This window comes from Cavia porcellus, unplaced genomic scaffold (assembly GCF_034190915.1).
Source record: "Cavia porcellus strain 051 isolate PalLab524CR breed Dunkin Hartley unplaced genomic scaffold, mCavPor4.1 scaffold_13, whole genome shotgun sequence".
Lineage (NCBI taxonomy): Eukaryota > Metazoa > Chordata > Mammalia > Rodentia > Caviidae > Cavia > Cavia porcellus.
In genome coordinates, this window is record NW_026947496.1 from 21,958,461 (window position 1) to 21,975,277 (window position 16,817).

At 43.3% G+C, this 16,817-nt stretch overlaps 1 long non-coding RNA gene across 5 annotated transcripts in view; it reads left to right on the forward strand.

Annotated features, from left to right (window-relative positions):
- LOC106027445 (uncharacterized) overlaps positions 1 to 16,817 on the forward strand; it is a 47,910-nt gene that overhangs the window by 27,033 nt on the left and 4,060 nt on the right. For 3 of the 5 annotated variants that reach the window (XR_010051169.1, XR_010051171.1, XR_010051170.1), the window contains 3 exons: positions 13,715 to 13,866; positions 15,518 to 15,650; positions 16,048 to 16,248. This is a non-coding gene — a long non-coding RNA (uncharacterized LOC106027445). The other 2 variants (XR_010051173.1, XR_010051172.1) reach the window with 2 other exon arrangements.

Consider the following 16,817-nt stretch of genomic DNA (forward strand, 5'->3'; position numbering starts at 1 on the left):
TACTATTTAGGACATATAAAGAACTAAAAAACATACTCCCCAAATTCAAAGTCCCAATCCAAAAATAGACATCAGAGATGAATAAACACTTCTCAGAAGAAGTGCAAATGACAAATCATAAAAGAAATTCAACATCATTGTTCATAAGAAAAGTGAAAATTAAAACAATGCTGAAATTCCATCTCATTCCAGAAATAATTGTTATTATCAACCAATAACAAATGCTGGTGGAGCTGTGGGGAGAAAGGAGCCCTTCTCCATTGTTGGTGGGAGTGCACACTGGTGCAACCACTGTAGAAATCAGTGTGGAAATGCCTCAAAAAACTAGGAGGTCCCAATTGACACAGTTATTCCCCTTCAGGGTATCTTCCTGGAAGGATTAAAAAGCATCACACTCCAGTGATATATGTGCACCCACATTTATAGTGGCACAATTTGTAATAGTTAAATCTTAGAAACAACTCAAATACCCATCAGCCAAAGAATGGACAAAAAAGATGTGTTTTCTTTTTTCTATCTGATGAAGTATTACTCGGCCATAAAGAAAAAATTGAGACATTATAGCTAAATGGATGAACCTTGAGAACATAATCATAAGTGAAATAAATCAGACACACATGTATAAATATCATATTTCCTCTCTGGTGTGAGAAACTGAAAATGTACATAAGAATCAAAATGTACAATGGATACTGTGAAATAGGAAGAAACTTCAAAAAAAGAAACTAGGGAGGAATGAAGGGAAAGAAAAAATGAGAAAAGAAGGATAAATGAAAGCAAGCTTTGTGAATAGGGAGGGGAAGGGGGTTTAAAGGGAGGGTGTGGGATTGGTGGGGAGAGGAATTGAGATATATGATATAGAGGTACAAACTCCCTACAATGAATATGATCATTATGTACACCTGAATTGTACCAATAAAAATTTAAACTAACAAACCAAACCAAACAAAACAAAACCAGCATTGAGAAAGATTTTGAAAAGGAGGAGGAAGAGGAGGAAGAGGAAGAAGGAGAAGAGGAGGAGGAGGAGGAAGAGGAGGCTCAGAAACCTGCAAATCGCAGGTTTAGGGCTGAAAACTTGTAACTTTACTCCAGAATGATTTTGTTCTTTCTGCTGCTTAATGGCATTTGGAAGGCAGCACTGCCAGCCTGCCCTGGTCTGCCAGAACATGCAGAAGGGGCTTTGATGCCAGGTGAGCTGTGTTCTAAGAACTGTGCAGGGCGGTGAAATCATTAGCACAGCGCATCCGCTGGTGTTAAGACCCAGGTGACTTCTCATTCTGTGATGACTGACAATATGGTCACAATGGGGAAGGAGAGAGCTTCAAAGAAAGTCAATCAGGAGGTGGCTGAAGAGTAGGGACTGCGGTGAGCATGTGAGTGTGTGTGTGTGTACATGTGTGTGTGTGCACACGGCATGCGCACTATCAGGCCCTTCATTATAGCTGCTTCTGCAAATGGAAATGCAGCCGAGTCCTTTGGGAATAATAATTAACGGCAGCAGGCAGAGCCTGAAATATTAGCATGGTGAGCATGAAGACAGTGCCAGGCAGGAGGGGCTCTGTCCCTCTACCCTCTACCTTCCTCAGTCCCTTCCAGAAGATGCTCACCCTGCTCATCATTGTCCTGGAACACCAGGTGGCTGAAACTAGTCCTGTCGTTCCATTGCCTGGACACTGGTCCAGCCTAAGCAGAGCAACAAGAGGAGAGGGACAGCCCAGCCTATGAATACGGGGACAAGATGTCAGTGCCATCCAGGGCTCCCTGGAACACTGAGCTATTTATCACACAGAGCCCCATCTGTTCAGAGCGGAGGAATGCTCTTTGCCTGGGGAGGAAAGGAAGAATGAGTAGCAATATTTCCTAGCTTTTTCATTAGAGAGTTTGAAAAATAGCCTTTCAAAAGAAAGACACCTTTATATTCCAATTGAATTACGAACTTAAAAGGATGAGGGGGCTGAAGTTTATCATCTGCATTCGTCAAGACCAAGATGCAGTTGGCTCCAGACTTTTCTGGGTAGAATTCTGCTCTGTTAATGAATTTCCTGAATCTGGCAAATTTTGCTGGAATACAAAAGGATTTGGCTTATGTGTGGTGAGCAGAATTCAAAGGGCAAGAGGATGGAAGATGGTGATAAAAGAAGAGACTATTTGAAGAAAAATTCCTCATGGTTATTTCAGTCCACAGCAAGGAACAGTTCTGGACATGATTTCAAAACCAACTAAATCTGCCCTTTATTCTCAGTTGTCTGAAAATTCATGATGATGGAGATTGCAGGGTTTCTTCATTATTATGCTGGGCTTTGTAGTCCCTTTAAATCTGGAAATCCATTCATTGTTTCACGATTCCTTTCCTTTCCTTTCCCCTTTCCCCCTTTAGGTGATGCCTATTAGATTTATTGAGAAAATGTTCCTTCCTTCCTCTTTCCTGTATGTAGTGCTGGGATTGAACCCACGGCATCTTGTAAACTTATTAAATGGTCTTCCACTGAGTTTCATCCCCAGCCCTTTTAAAATTTTATTTTAAGACAGGATTTCACTAAGTTGCCCAGGTTGGTTTTGAATTTGGGATCTTTCTGCCTCAGCTTCCTGAGTAGTAGGTTATAAGTATGCGCCACCACACCCAGCTGTCATTTGAATTTTAAAATTTTGTTAGCTTGTGTGATTTTTTTAATTTCAAGGAACACTTTCTTGAATTTTCTCCTTTTTTTTGGGCATTCTGTTCTTAATTTCTCTTATTTCTCCAAGGATATTAATTCTAGTTTTGTTTTTACAAGTTTTCTTATGTTCCTTCCATTGTTTTGTTTCCTCCGGTCATTTTGTTGTTTTGGATTCCATTGTGCTCAAATCATTAGCCCTTACCAGGGACAGATGCAGATCTTTCCTCTGTCCTGTTTGAAGCCCTACCCTTTCCCCTCCTGCCTGTGCCTGTCTCTTGGTGGGGCCACCATCTCGCAGCCACTCAGCTGCAGTGTGTGAAGCACTCTCTGAAACACATTTGAACTTTTCTTTCTCAGTCTTCTACTTATTAGGAACTCGGGTGAGGCCTAGGCATGGGTTAAGGAGAAGCAGGAATGCGGCAAGAGTGGGCAGTTCCAAAGTTGTGCAAACTGCAGTCACTTCGTGACCTGCTCAAGGTCAAGCTTGTCCCTCAGCTCTGAATCTGCTTTTGCCACAGAAACCAAACAAGAGCCAACTTTGATATAACAGTGCTGCTGCTGTTACCGTGGTGACGCGGGTGTAGACAGGTTCCTAGGTTCTTGTGCACAGTGAACAAAGAGTTGGATTCGGCACTTGATGGTTAGAAAACAGAAGCGAGGTTTCATCAGGTGCCACGGCACTCTGAGCCAGCAGGTTCGCAGCAGCGGAAAGGAAAATGTCCCCAGCTTGAACTCTGAAGGCCTTGAGAGTTTAGAACTTGTGCAGGGGTCTAGGACGCCCCTCATTGAGCCTTCCAGAGCATGATCGACAATGTGATTGACAGAGTGCTGAGTCCTGTCCACTGCTGTCCACTGCACATGTCCTTTGCCATAATTCACTCTGTTACAGCTGGATCTATGAGCAGCAGTTCCTATGAATGAACCTTCAGTGAGCTCCATGTGAAGAAAGGTTACGATAGCTCATGCTGGAAAATCTGGCATGCATTCCCATCTCGGTTTGGATTTTAGAATTTTCTAGGACAGGCTCAGGGTTTTATATACCTCTGCCTGTGGGTGGTAGGCCTGAGGATAAAGGTCAGGGAGTTAGTCCTGGGTGTCATTCAGGTTCTGGTGAGTGGAGGAGTGTGGTCCTGAAGCCCTAAATGTATCGTCTATAATACCGCTAGCAAGGGCAGATTCTGTGTTTCCTTGAAAATAGGAGTTAGCTGCAAAATTATCAGCATTGAAAACTGGAGATTAAAAATGTTAGGCCCTGTCATCCTCGCTTTATCTGTCATCCCTATTCTCTCTTTTATTTTATTTTATTTTGTCTTTTTGAAACAAGGTCCCATTATGCATTATGAGCTGGCCTTGAACTCACTTTGTAGCCAGCGCTGGTTTTGAATTCACAGTGATCCTCCTGCCTCAGACTCCTGAGTGCTGCGATTTACAGATGTGTGACACCACGCCCGGCTCATTCCTGTTCTCTTGCTCAAGGACTCTTCCATTAGGCAGGTAAGGTGAGGATAGGCTGATTGGGGCTGGCATTTTCCATCTCCAATTTTCAAGGTTGATTATTTTCCAGCTAGGTCTTATTTTTGCAGGAAGAAGGTTTATCTACTGTCTGCCTGGATTTTGTGCACAGAAACATATGAGTCTTAGACCAAGAATGAGTCTTAAAACTCTTATGGGTACATTTCCTTAATTTTATAATGAGACAGCCAGAGCACATTGAGTGTTTTACCTCCAGATATGTGGCTTTCCATGGATGAAGTGTGACCTGACTACAGGTCACCAGATTTTCGGTTCACATTGACCTCAGGGGACAGCTGTAGGGTCTCAGGATGACTGGTCACGGCCAACGATATCTTTTTTTTTTTTTTAATTATTGTTATTATTATTGTTTCGTACTGGAAATTGAACTCAGAACCCTGTGCTTGCCACGCAGGAGCTTGTGCCACTGAGCTAAATATCCCTGGCCATTAAGGACATCTCATGACCTTGGTATGAGGAGGTGAGAGTGTAGTGTGACAAATGAATGCATGAATTTGTGGAGCGTGAGTAGCAGGTCCTGCTTTTGTCTGACCCCTTTATATTGGTTTCTTGCACACAACTGACAGCCCAGGGCTACCGTTCACCTGGGGACCCCTTGGATAATTAGGGGTAAATGGTTTGGAGTGGCTTTGCCACTGGGATTCAAGCATTTCTTATTTCCTTGGTGTGCTTTTCCTCGGGCATGTTTCCCCTTGTCTCTTCTTGCTGCTAGCATGCTGAGATCTACACGAAAGAAATTGAAATGAGGGCTTGGAGCAGGATGATAAATGGGTTTCAACTTGCTTATCACTCTCCTTGGCTTTTTTTTTAATTACTTAGAAGGTGTTTTTGAAAAGAACCCATAAGATGTATCCAGGCTTAAAACAAAAGGGGAAGTAATTCCATAAATTAGTAATGAGTTCAAACGTTGTCACTGTTTTAAGTGAATTCTTCAGAAAAATATTGTAGGACTCAGAATTGCTTGCAGGAGATTCCTTTGTTAGGAAGTACAGGGAGAACAGCACTTTCATGAGGAAATGCAGTATAAGGCCTTAGCCACATTCCTGGGGAGTCCCTGGAGCTGGGTTACCCCACAGGAGGCAAAAGCACAAGACTTTAGCATAACCATATTCCCCCCCCCCCACTCCGTCTCCCTTCAACACTGACCAGGGAGGGCTGCAGCCTTTATCAAAGCAGCTCTCTTTGGCCAAAGCCATTCCTGAAGGAAGTTGTAATTATGAGTGATTGGTGGTCAGTGATCCTAACAGGTGGAAAATGAATTTCTGAATACAGAAAGGGAGCTCTAGTGGCAAACCACAGTATCCACTACAGCTGCAGATCTGGGAGGGGCCATGCATAGGCCAGATATTTGTCATTTCTGGCCCTAGGAAGAAAGTCAGAACAAGTTATACTGTAGGTTTAAGTGGGAACCTTAGGCAAGAGGAGCAAAGTAAGACCATGCTACACATGAAGTCCAATCTAGCTCACTAGAAGACAATGCTGAGGGTACAAGCAGAAATCCTTGTCATATAGTATCCCCATGTCTGTCCTGCTGTGCTGTGCATAGACCTTTCTGGATGGTCACAGCTGCTTCATTAGCAACCGCAGAGGATTTAGGGATGTGGAACCCTGAGATCTGGTTACCTTTCTCAGTACCCAAACTGGAGACTTGACTAATATATATTCTATGCTAGTTCAATATAACTTACCCCGTGGGGCTGGTGTCTTGCAGTGGTAGTTGGGTGTCTGCCAGGCATGCTCAAGGCCCTGGGTTAGAGCCCCAGAACCACAAAAACATGAAAGCAGAAGGTAATGGTTATTGCCTTTCCAGTTTGGTTGAATGCATACTTTATGGGGATGGAACCTTATTGTGTGTACATATTTCATTTCCCCTTTCTCTCTCATCTCCTCATAAGTACTTTCTCATAATATTAAAAACTTCTCACAAGAATGATTTTAAAGATGGTATCATAATTTGTCATACATATACACTGTAAATTATTTACCATCTGTATCATCAATGTTTACTAAAGAAATAGATATAACACAAAATATACAAATACATAAGACTTTACAGATTGGCTTATGACGGCCACCCACAGAGTCAGATGTGGAAGAGTGCAAAATGTCCATCTGTCCCAAAACCCCTGCAGAAGGTTGAGATCTCCCACCCAGCAATATGGCCCATAGATGCAAAATAAAGACAAACAGAAAATTCTGCAGATGAGGAGCTCTGGGATGATCCAATGCTCTCGGTGGAACAAAAAAGCATGAGTCCAAAAGCTCATGGCTTTTATTGGTCAATCAAGGAGGTGATTGGGGGTCCAGTCAGAAAGCTAGGGAAGAGAAACTTTGCAGGCATTGGCTATAATGAGAAACAGAGCCAATTAGCAGTGCAATCTGTAGCTTGATGTATGCAAAGTTGGCACCTTTAATGCCAGGAAGGTATAACTGTTTTTGAGTCTCATGGTCTCAGCTGAGATGTTGCTTCATGTCTTAGACCAGGAGTCTCACAGGTTCTTGCTCAAGCCCCAATTCCAGCCATCAGCAATGGAAGAAATTCTGGCCCATATGCTGCAGTGAGACACACTGGGGCCTTGGCTGGACTCGATCACTTTCTTCCGGCCAGTGAAGGGAACATCTGCTTCATGACAGCCAGCTCTGCATTCTTAGTAAATAAGGCTGAGGGGGAGTTCAGGTAAGGATCGAAGCGAGGGGCTTTGTTTCTCAGGAGAGTGCAGCTTGGGCATCTCCCACACATGTGCATTTGGAGGGTTTGAAGGATCTGCTTGAAGCCTGGAGCATAGAGCATAGTGTTGCATGTGGGTCTGTATCAGGAGGCCAAGTCCAAGGTGGAAGTGAAGACTGGAACTCCTCCAAAGAAGGCGGGAGCAATCTTTCCTTTTTCATTCCCCTTTGTGGCCTTCTGTGGTAATCCTTCCCTGGAGTGAAAGTTCCACCCCCAGAACTATGCTGAGCCAATTTATTTGGCATTTACTTGAGTTGACACAATCAATCAATGATCACACCATCCCTTTAATGTTGGATCTTTTGTGTTTTTTTTCTTTCTGCTTCTCTGTTGTAAACAATGTTTAGATAAAAATCTATGTACCGAAATTTTCTATCATGAATTTTATGGGATACATTTAAGGATCACATTTCCAGACATATACTAGGGATTTTTTCCTTTTCTTTTTTTCTGTGGTCTGGGAACGGAACCCAGCGCCATCACAATGAGCTACACCTCTGTCCCTTTTAAAGTTTTGAGAGAGGGTCTTGCTAAGTCAGTACATTGCCTGGGCTTGTCTCCAAATTCCTATCTTCCTGCCCCAGTCTCATAGAGTGCTGGGGTTACATGTGTGCATCACCATGCTTGGCTTGTTTAAAAAAAATGGTGAAAAAAGTAAAAGCAAAAACCTATGTGTGGACTCTGTCTGGTGGCTTAGTGTAAGCACAGGTAGTGCCCAGCCAACTCATCATTTATCAGTGATTACTGATGAACAGCTCCTCCACAGAGCCTGGGAGAGGTGCAGACAGGCTGAAGTGGGACAGGACAGTCCCTGATCTCTGGGGCTGGTCACTGGGGGGTGTAGGAAGCAGTAAGGAAAGCCCCCCCAGGAAGGTGCTGTCTGGTCTGCAGGATGAGGAAGGCTTTGTTAGACAGGAAAGGGGTCCAATAAATAGCTTTAGTAGAACTGGAGTAGAAGAAGTATATCTGAGAGGTATTTAGGAACAAGGCTTTAAAACAATTGAGTCCTGGTGCAATGAAGGCAAATTTTATTTTATTTTATTTTGTCTTTTTATCGGTCCTGGGGATCGAACTCACAACTGCCTGCTTGCAAGGCAGGTGCTTATGCCGCTGAGCTAAATCCCCAGCCCCTGGCAAATTTTATTTGTGAACAACTTACCTCTGATTTACAATCCATGCAATGCTATCCATCAACTGTCTGGTTTTTGCTGAGTCTCTTAACCTATGGGGACTTCCATTGCTAACCTGTAAAGAGACCGAGCTCTACCAGGCCCATATCAAAGGAGCTGTTGCTAATCAAGCAAAATATCTTTCCTGCTGAGCCAGGCTCTAGACAGCAACCACCAAAGAAGGGATTCAGCAGGGTAGAAATCCATACATTTTAGAATTTTTTTCTAGTTTTATAAGGAACACTGTTGGTATTTCCATTGGGATTGCATTAAATGTGTATATCAGTTTTGGAAATGTAGCGATTTTAGCAATGTTTGTTAACAATCCTGTGCTGCGGTTGCCCTGAATGCACTGAAGTTAACAGAGGAACCTGTGCACAGAGGGGTGAGGACTGACAAAAAGTGGAGGTAAATGGGCTTGATACTGTGGGGTGCCTATGTCTGTAGTGAACTTTGAGAAGCTCAAGACCAAAAGATATCAGCACTGCTTAGCCAATCAAGCTGCCAAGGACATGGCCCCCACCAGCACCCAGACGACCAGTGGAGTGAAAGTGGGCCGACACTTGTTTGCATTCCCAGCTCTGATCAAATGTGGCATTTTAGAGGGCATACGGAGCCTCTGTGTATCTGCAGATACTGGCAGAAATCTCCATATTTGCCATCTCCATCTTTGACAGTCTCCACGTGCAGCTTTATTGGGGCAGCTGTGCTCAAGAAGCAGCAGGCTGTAGACTCAGCAAGCTGGACATCCGTGGGTTCAAATGGCCCTCGTCCCGGTCAGCCTCTTCCTCTACTGAAGTCCCCAGGCCTTGTCTCCAGAACTCAGGTGTGTCTCATAATTGCAATGGAACATTTGTATTTCAAGCAGAAATAAAGAGGTAGATTCAGAGAAGAAAGAGAAGAAGAAGAAGAAGAAGGGAATTTCTCAACCTAACGAAGCCCATCGATGAAAAACCCACAGCTAACATCATATTTAATGGCAAAGACTAACTGCTTTTGCCCACGATTAGGAATAAGATGGGGATGTTTCCTTTCACAGCTTCTCTGTAACAGTCCTGCTGGAGGTGCCGGTCAGGGGATGTGGGCAAGAAAAAGAACATGCAGATTAGAAAGGAAAAAAATCTGCCTCTATCATTAGGAAAGTGAAAGGGTAAGTCATATGATGGGAGAAAATATTTTTTTATCTGATAAGCAAACTGTATCTAGTATATAATGAATGCTTGCAACAAGTTAACAAGGAGAAATAAAATAGTCCAATTTTAACTTTTTTTTTTTATCTGTACCAGGGATCGAACTCATGACCACCTGCTTGCCACTGAGCTAAATCTCCAGCCCCAATAGTCCAATTTTAGAGAGGGCAGGATGTCTGAATAGAATTTTCTTCAAAGAACTACACAAATGACTAACAAGCACATGAGGAGATTATCACCATCATTAGTCATTAGGGAAAGGCAAATTAAAGCCATATTAAGAAGTCACTACATTCACAGAGGCAATAATCAAAAAGACAGATAGAGGTGACAAGAATGTGAAGAAATTGGAACCCTGGTATTTTACTGATGGGAATGTAAAATCGCTCAGTCATTTTTGAAAATAGTTTGACAGTTCCTTAAAAGAGGTTAAACTCATAGAGTGACCAAACGACCTAGCAATTATTAAGTCCAAGAAAAATGAAAACATGTCTATACAAAATGTGTTTAGAACACATTAGCATTATTCATAATAACCAAAATGTGGAAAGAACTGCCTGTCCATCAGCTGATGAGTGACTAAAGGAAATGTGGGGTATCATTGAATAGAATAGTTTTAAGCAGTAAAAAGGGGGTACTGATATACTAATAAATCTCTGAACATTATTCTAAGTGAAAGAAGCCAAACACAAAGTCATGCATTGTAGGATTCCAGATATATGAAATATCCAGAACAGTCAAATCCGTAGAGACAAAATAGATTGCTGTTCTTGGGAGCTGAGAAGGAAGGTAATAGAAGTGACTATTCATGGGTATCAGAGGTTTTTGTTTTTGTTTTGCATGGCAGTGGGTATTGAACCCAGGACCTTGCATATGCCAGGCAAGAACTCTTACCAATGAGCTATAAGCCAGGCTTCAGATCTATTTTAAAGGATGAACCTGTTACAGGGGGTTCTTGCTTCTAAAACGTGGCTTGCCAGCTAAATGTCACAGGCTGGGGGTTGCTCGCCTCTCCTGCCAGAGTTAGATTCCAAGTTCTTCTCTAGAACAAAGAATTGAATGAAACGGGCAAAAAACAGTGGCAAAGTTTACTCAAGAAAATAAAAGTGAGAAGTGTGAGAGGAGCTGGCTCTGCAGAGTGAGCTGGGGCTGAGTAAACAGAAAAAGAGGGTAAGAGGGGAGAGGAGAGTGCATGCTGCTTCAGGAGACACAGGGTGGCTGTCGTGGAAAGCTATATTAGCACCAGCTCCTCATGCCTGCGTTTCTTTTATGCTGTCCAAATCTTGAGGAAATCCTCAAGAACATCTACATCTCTGTCCTGAGAGGGAGTGTGGGAACCCTACTGTTCAGGCCGAAGTCTGGCCTCTCAGTCAACCTACTGAGCACCTGCTTGAGTTCTCACGAGAAGTCCACACGCAGGGATTTGGGAACCCTTCTGCCTGCATGTGGGTCCCGGATCTTGTAGTGAACTGGTCGTGTCTACTTCATCAGGCAGTTTTTGCCACACCCTAATCTCCTATCTCAAACCTGCTGGATTTGAGTTTGGATTAGAGCAGAAGGTATTAGGAAGGGTGGACTAGTTTTTAGTTGGGGCAGTTGAATGCCTAGCAGGGCTGTTTCCCACTTGGGAAGGTTCATTTTTGCTGGAACAATGCCCAATTAATAGGTGAATAAATATATTCTAAATATTAGATAGATAAAGAACTTGAAGTTTGAAAGCTGTTAATCTAAGTTTTCCTAAATCAAGTAGCTATTAAGGTCGGAAGCTAGACTTGGGACTTCTGCTCCTGAAGTCATATTCTCTGGACAGTATGTGCCCTCTGTTCTCTTTAACAATGCCTGAAGATATGCACTACATTAGAAATTTACAATTAAAAATGTAACACAGATGATCAAAACAAATTTAAAAGATAAATTGATTTTTTTTGGCTTTTAAAAGAAAAGGATTGTATGTGCTCAAATTTGTAGCCTCATTATTGACCAAATGGAAGAGTTTTTCACTATGAAAGAAAATAAATTGTTTTGGCATTTATACATGAGAAAAAATACAAGCAAACCTCCATTTGTTGATTTATGACATTTCCAACCGCTGAGCATTAGAATTTAAAGGACAATTCCATAGTTCAGCAGGTTAGACATATAATTTTTTATTTTGACAGTTGAAATTACTTGCCTGCTCTAAATGTTTTTTTATTATTTTTTATTATTTTAAAAAGCAAAACAAGGATAGAAACAATACAGAATTTTTCAAAACAGCATATTGTTATCTTAGAAATAGTTGTTCAAGTTACAAGAAATTAAAGTTTAAAAGTTGTTAACCTACATTTTCCTAAATTAAATAAAAAATGATCAATCAAACAATGCCAGCATAAACTGTCCTTTTTGATGATGTAACAGAGATTAGTAGTATAGTTATCTATCTTGCACACATATACATACACATAGTTACGTGTGTATACCTACATATATATAATATTTTCCTTTCTTCCATTTTTCCTTTCCCCTATCCCAGTAAATGCTATTTTTTAAGCTAATGCTTTCTTTGGCTTGGCACAATGTTATTAACTGTTATTAACTTTCACATGTAATTTTGGGCAAATATTACATTCTTAGGCTGACCAATGTTATTAAAGTAGCAGAAGAGACTTTATGTAGGGGATCCAATTCTGTTCCCCACAGATCAGTCAAAGAAAGGTTTCATCCTCAGGACAGTGAGGGTCAGGATTGAGAGAATGGAAAACATGTGGGAGAAACGTGGAGAAAGCTTTGTACCTAAGCAACCAAGATAAGCCAGCATCCACTCCGCAAGGTTATTGGAGACGTCAGAAAGACATGTGTCCAGTGACATGTCTGCCACCCTTGACTGGTATCATCTGAGTTATATCTTTTCAAGTTAAGGTAGAATTGCTCAGTCTTTCTAAATCTCTGTTTCCAGATAAAATTCCTGCCATGAACTGTTGCCTTCTGTCATGTGCCACACTCTGCCTTAGAGCCTGCTGACTATGGACTGAAACCTCCACAAGCTGTGAGCTAAATAAACCTTTCCTTCCTTAACTTTAGGTGTTGGACATTTTGTCTCAGCTATGAGAGAAAGTGAAAGCACCTGCTAAGAAAGTGATATTGGTTCCTGGAGTCAGATGAACCTCAGTGCTTTGCCACTTGTCACAATTCTCATCAAACTTCATGGCTGACACTTTTTATTACTTTTAAATTTTCCAGTATAAATGTGTGTTAGGTTATCTAATACACATTTTTGAACAGGCTCTACCTTTCTAGTCTCATGTCAGACTTTTGCCTTTTTTTCTTCTCCTTCTCTTTCCTAGAAGGAATTAAAGAATTACCATTTCTTTAAATGTAGTTAGAAAGAGAGAGGCAGCACTGAGTTCTATTGATTCAGCTATCACTTGCATGGTTAGAAGGCAGCAGTCCATCAGAGAGGACTTAAAAGGACAGACAGCGAAGGGACAGTAAGTTCTACGTGGACACAAAAGATGACAACAAAGGCCATCAGAAGGTGGAGGTGCAAAGAGCTTCCGTCTTTGCTGCCCTCTCAGATCCAAGTCCCCAACAGTCTAATGACACTACTTTGACCTCAGAGTTAGGATTTTAGGTTAGATTCTGTGCATAGAAATATAGCTGAGTCAGGGGCTGGGAATTTAGCTCAGTGGCATAAGTGCCTGACCTGCAAGCAAGCAGTCGTGAGTTCAATCTCCAGTACCGATAAAAAGGAAAAAGACAAAAAAAGAGAGAGAGAGAGAGAGAGAGAGAGAGAGAGAGAGAGAGAGAGAGAGAGAGAAATATAGCTGAATGATTTTCTAGAAGCCTGGGCTTTGAAGCACACTTCCCATTCCTATTTAAGTTGATGTGTCTCAAGAGTTTTCTGGTGAGGTCAGGCCAGGAAGTCAGACTAGGTAAAGACAGCAGTCTAACTCACTGGGGAGTGGAGGAGGGATTGCTGGGGCACGGGTGTTTTCAATGCTGAAAAACTGGGAAAAGTGGGGTTTGTTGTAACTGTAGCTGGGCTCCAGTCTGAAGGCTGCTTTGGGGCCAGGTCCTCCCTGAAAGGGTTTTGACCCAGACAGGACACTGTAGCCGGTGAAGCCTTAGAGGCGGAACCAAGGAGCTCCTATCTCCCCCAACCCTAGGAATTTACCTGTGACTCCATCTTCCCTACCCCCTAGGAATTTACCTATGGCACCAAACAAAGACCAATGGGCTACCTGTGCATCCCTGATGCCCCTTTAGGTTCCACCCCAAACCGAGGCTACTTACATACCCCCGAAGCCACGTGTCCGCCAGAGAGAAAGCTGGACTCCAGTGGTTGGGGGTTTTGGTTTTCTCTCTCCGTGTTCTTAGAATAAAGGCCTCTTTTGTTTTATACTTCTCATCTTTTGGATATAATCTTATCATTTGGTGCTGTGACTCGATCAACAGGTGATTGACTCCTGGGACACACACTCAGTTGAGTCCCCAGCCGATTCACGAACCAGATTACGTCCTGGCTTAATTCTCCGATTTTCATCTCCCAGGACATGCTTGACTTGTCGCCAACCGCTCACACACAACACCAGCCTGATTAATCTCAGGTGAGCAAACTCTGGAGAATTCTTGGCACTGGGCTCGCCCCAAGTGAGTTTCCTCCCCCTTTGCATGGGTTCATGACACTCTCACGTCCTTAAGACAGCCCAAGACAGGGTCTTTCTGGGCAACCTGCGTCCACACTCAAAAATCTCCCACGTCCTTTGGGTTTGGATAGCCCAAGGCAGAGTTTTCTGGACCACCCACACTGTAAGACCCTCACGTCCCTCAGAGCTTCACGCTCTCATGGGCAGAACTGTTACTGACCCCATGTGGACTCCACTCGTAAATCTCTTAGTGACAACTGGAATATATGAGTTTTTGGACCCTAAACGCTGTTTGGTGCCACGGGACGAGTGACGGCTCACCCTCCAGACCACGGCTCGTTTCTTGCCTGAATTAGTCATGGGAAACGTTTTTTCTAATTCCCAAAAGTCACCTCTGCTATGCCTAATTTCCAATCTATGTACTCTTAAGATTAAAAGCACCATAAAAACTAAACAATTAACTTTTTACTGCCAGGAGGTTTGTCCGATCTACCCACTTATCGGCAGCCATTGGCCCAGAGAGGGGACGTTTGACCCCTATATGCTCAAAAACCTCTACGATTTCTGTCAGTCTGGCGACAAGTTAACAGAGATCCCTTATGTACAGGCTTTCCTTGTTCTGAGAACATGCCCATCTCTCATTAAATCCTATACCCCCACCCAGGTACTTTTAGCTAACTCTGCTGTGCCACAAACTCTCCCCTCCTGCCCTCATGATCACTCGATGAAGTACCCCCGGTTTTTTATCGGCCACCACCTGCCTACCCCCAAAATCGTTCCTCATGTTACCTCCTGCCATGTGACCATCTTCCCCTCCCTTGACCCCTAATTCTCCCAGCAGCTCTAATCCCTCTGTGTCGCAGTTATCTCCTGCTGTGCAATTGTTTTCCCCTCCCTCTCCCAGACCCCATAACTCTCCCGGTGGCTCCAGTCCCTCTGTTAGCGCTTCCTCACAGTCTCCGACCTCTTATTCTCCTGAGAATTCTCTATCTCCTACAGTATTCTTACCTCCAGCCCACCATACTAGGTCTCGGTCACTGTTTCCTTCCGGCAAGCCGTGTGACTGTTCCAGCTTGTGCTGGGAATGGTCGCCATGTTGTGGCCCCCTGCCACGTGACAGGGCTCCGCCATCTTGGGATGGATCTCACAGTCAATGGGCACCCCCTTGTGGCTCCTCTTGAGATCAGCAACAGCCACCCTATTGCGGACCACGTGACGGTTCATTGTGCTGCGGACAGCAATTTCATTGCTGCAAGGCACAGAGTGAGACACCATCTGCCTGTGTTTCCTCATCCCAGGGTAACCGGCAGCCACTTTGTGGCTGATCTACAGATAATTGCTCACACACATCTACCAGATAGATAGCTGCCCAATGGCCATCTACTCTGCAATCTTCTCCTCAATCTCTGCTACCACTTTGGGAGCAAGCTGGCCCCAAGGGACTTGTTAATATACATGTGCCTTTCTCCCTTTCTGACTTATCTCAGATTACCCATAAATTAGGTAGCTTCTTTGTTGACCTACAGAATTATATCAGGGAATTTGAATTTATTACTAATTGTTATGATTTACATTTTAAGAATATTTATCTGATTCTAAATACCACTCTCAGCTCACAAGATTGAAATCAGCTGTGCAAGCAGCTTGAGAAGAAGCTGATCGAAGACATAAGGCGAACACTGCTGATAATGACCCTGGGCCTGCAGCTGTGCCAGAACAAGATCCTAACTGGAGCTATCAAAATGGTGAGGGTTCAACAAAATTACATAAAATGATTGTGTCTAATTGTGGGCCTTAATAAAATTGCTCACAAACACATTAACTATACCAAACTTTTAGAACAGGTCCAGGAGGCTAATGAAAACCCAGCTGTGTTCCTAAATCGGCTTTGGGAAACCTTAATTTTTACTAATGTGAACCCAGACCCTCATGAAGGGATGACTGTTGTTAACTCTTATTTTATTTCCCAGTCTGCTCCTGATATTCATGCAAAATTACAAAAGGTTGAACATGGCCCTCAAACTCCGCAAGGGGATCTACTTAAATTAGCTTTCTGTGTCTTCAACAACAGAGAAAAAATTCAAAAAGAGGAAAAGCAAGCTCAAAAATTAAAGTTTGCTAAATATCAGTCTGATCTCTTAGCAGTGGCACTCGGGGCTCCCAGGACAAGAAATCTGAAACAAGGTGTGGCTGCCCGAGTCACGACGTGACCGTGCTTTAAATGCAGCAAACAAGGACACTGGGCAAAAGATTGCCCCAACCCTGGCATCCCTCTAGGATCATGTCCATACTGCAACCTTAAGGGCTGTTGGAAGAGTGACTGTCCTAGCCACCAGAGAGCAGGTAAGCCATCCTCTAATCCTTAGCCCTCACAGGAGACTCTGTCAATGCCAGATTCGTTGCTGACTGACCTGTTCATACTTGCTGTGGAAGATTCACGGGGCTTGGGGCTCACAGACCCCACTCCGGTAACCTTGTCAGAGCCCCGCATCTCACTGAAGGTCTCAGGTAAGATAATATCTCTGCTTATAGATACGGGAGCGACTTATAGTGTACTTCCTGAATTTTCAGGACCTTGTAGTAAGTCCTTGATTTCTGTTGTGGGTGTTGAAGGCCAGCCTACTCAACCTTTGCAAACTGGGCCTATCCCATGTCGATTCCAGACTCTTTTCTTTACCCATAGCATCCTAGTAATCCCAATATGTCCCACACCCCTTTTAGGTAGAGACCTTCTTCAAAAGCTTAATTTTTCCTTTTTTCTCTCCCCACAGCCCTAATCCTCCAAACAGCCTCACAATGTGTCACAAAGCCATTCCCTCCCCTTCCTCCTTCTCTGGTTGACCCCATGATTTGGGACACATCCAATCCCACTCTGGCTACACATTCCACACCTGTTTTAATCCGTCTCAGGG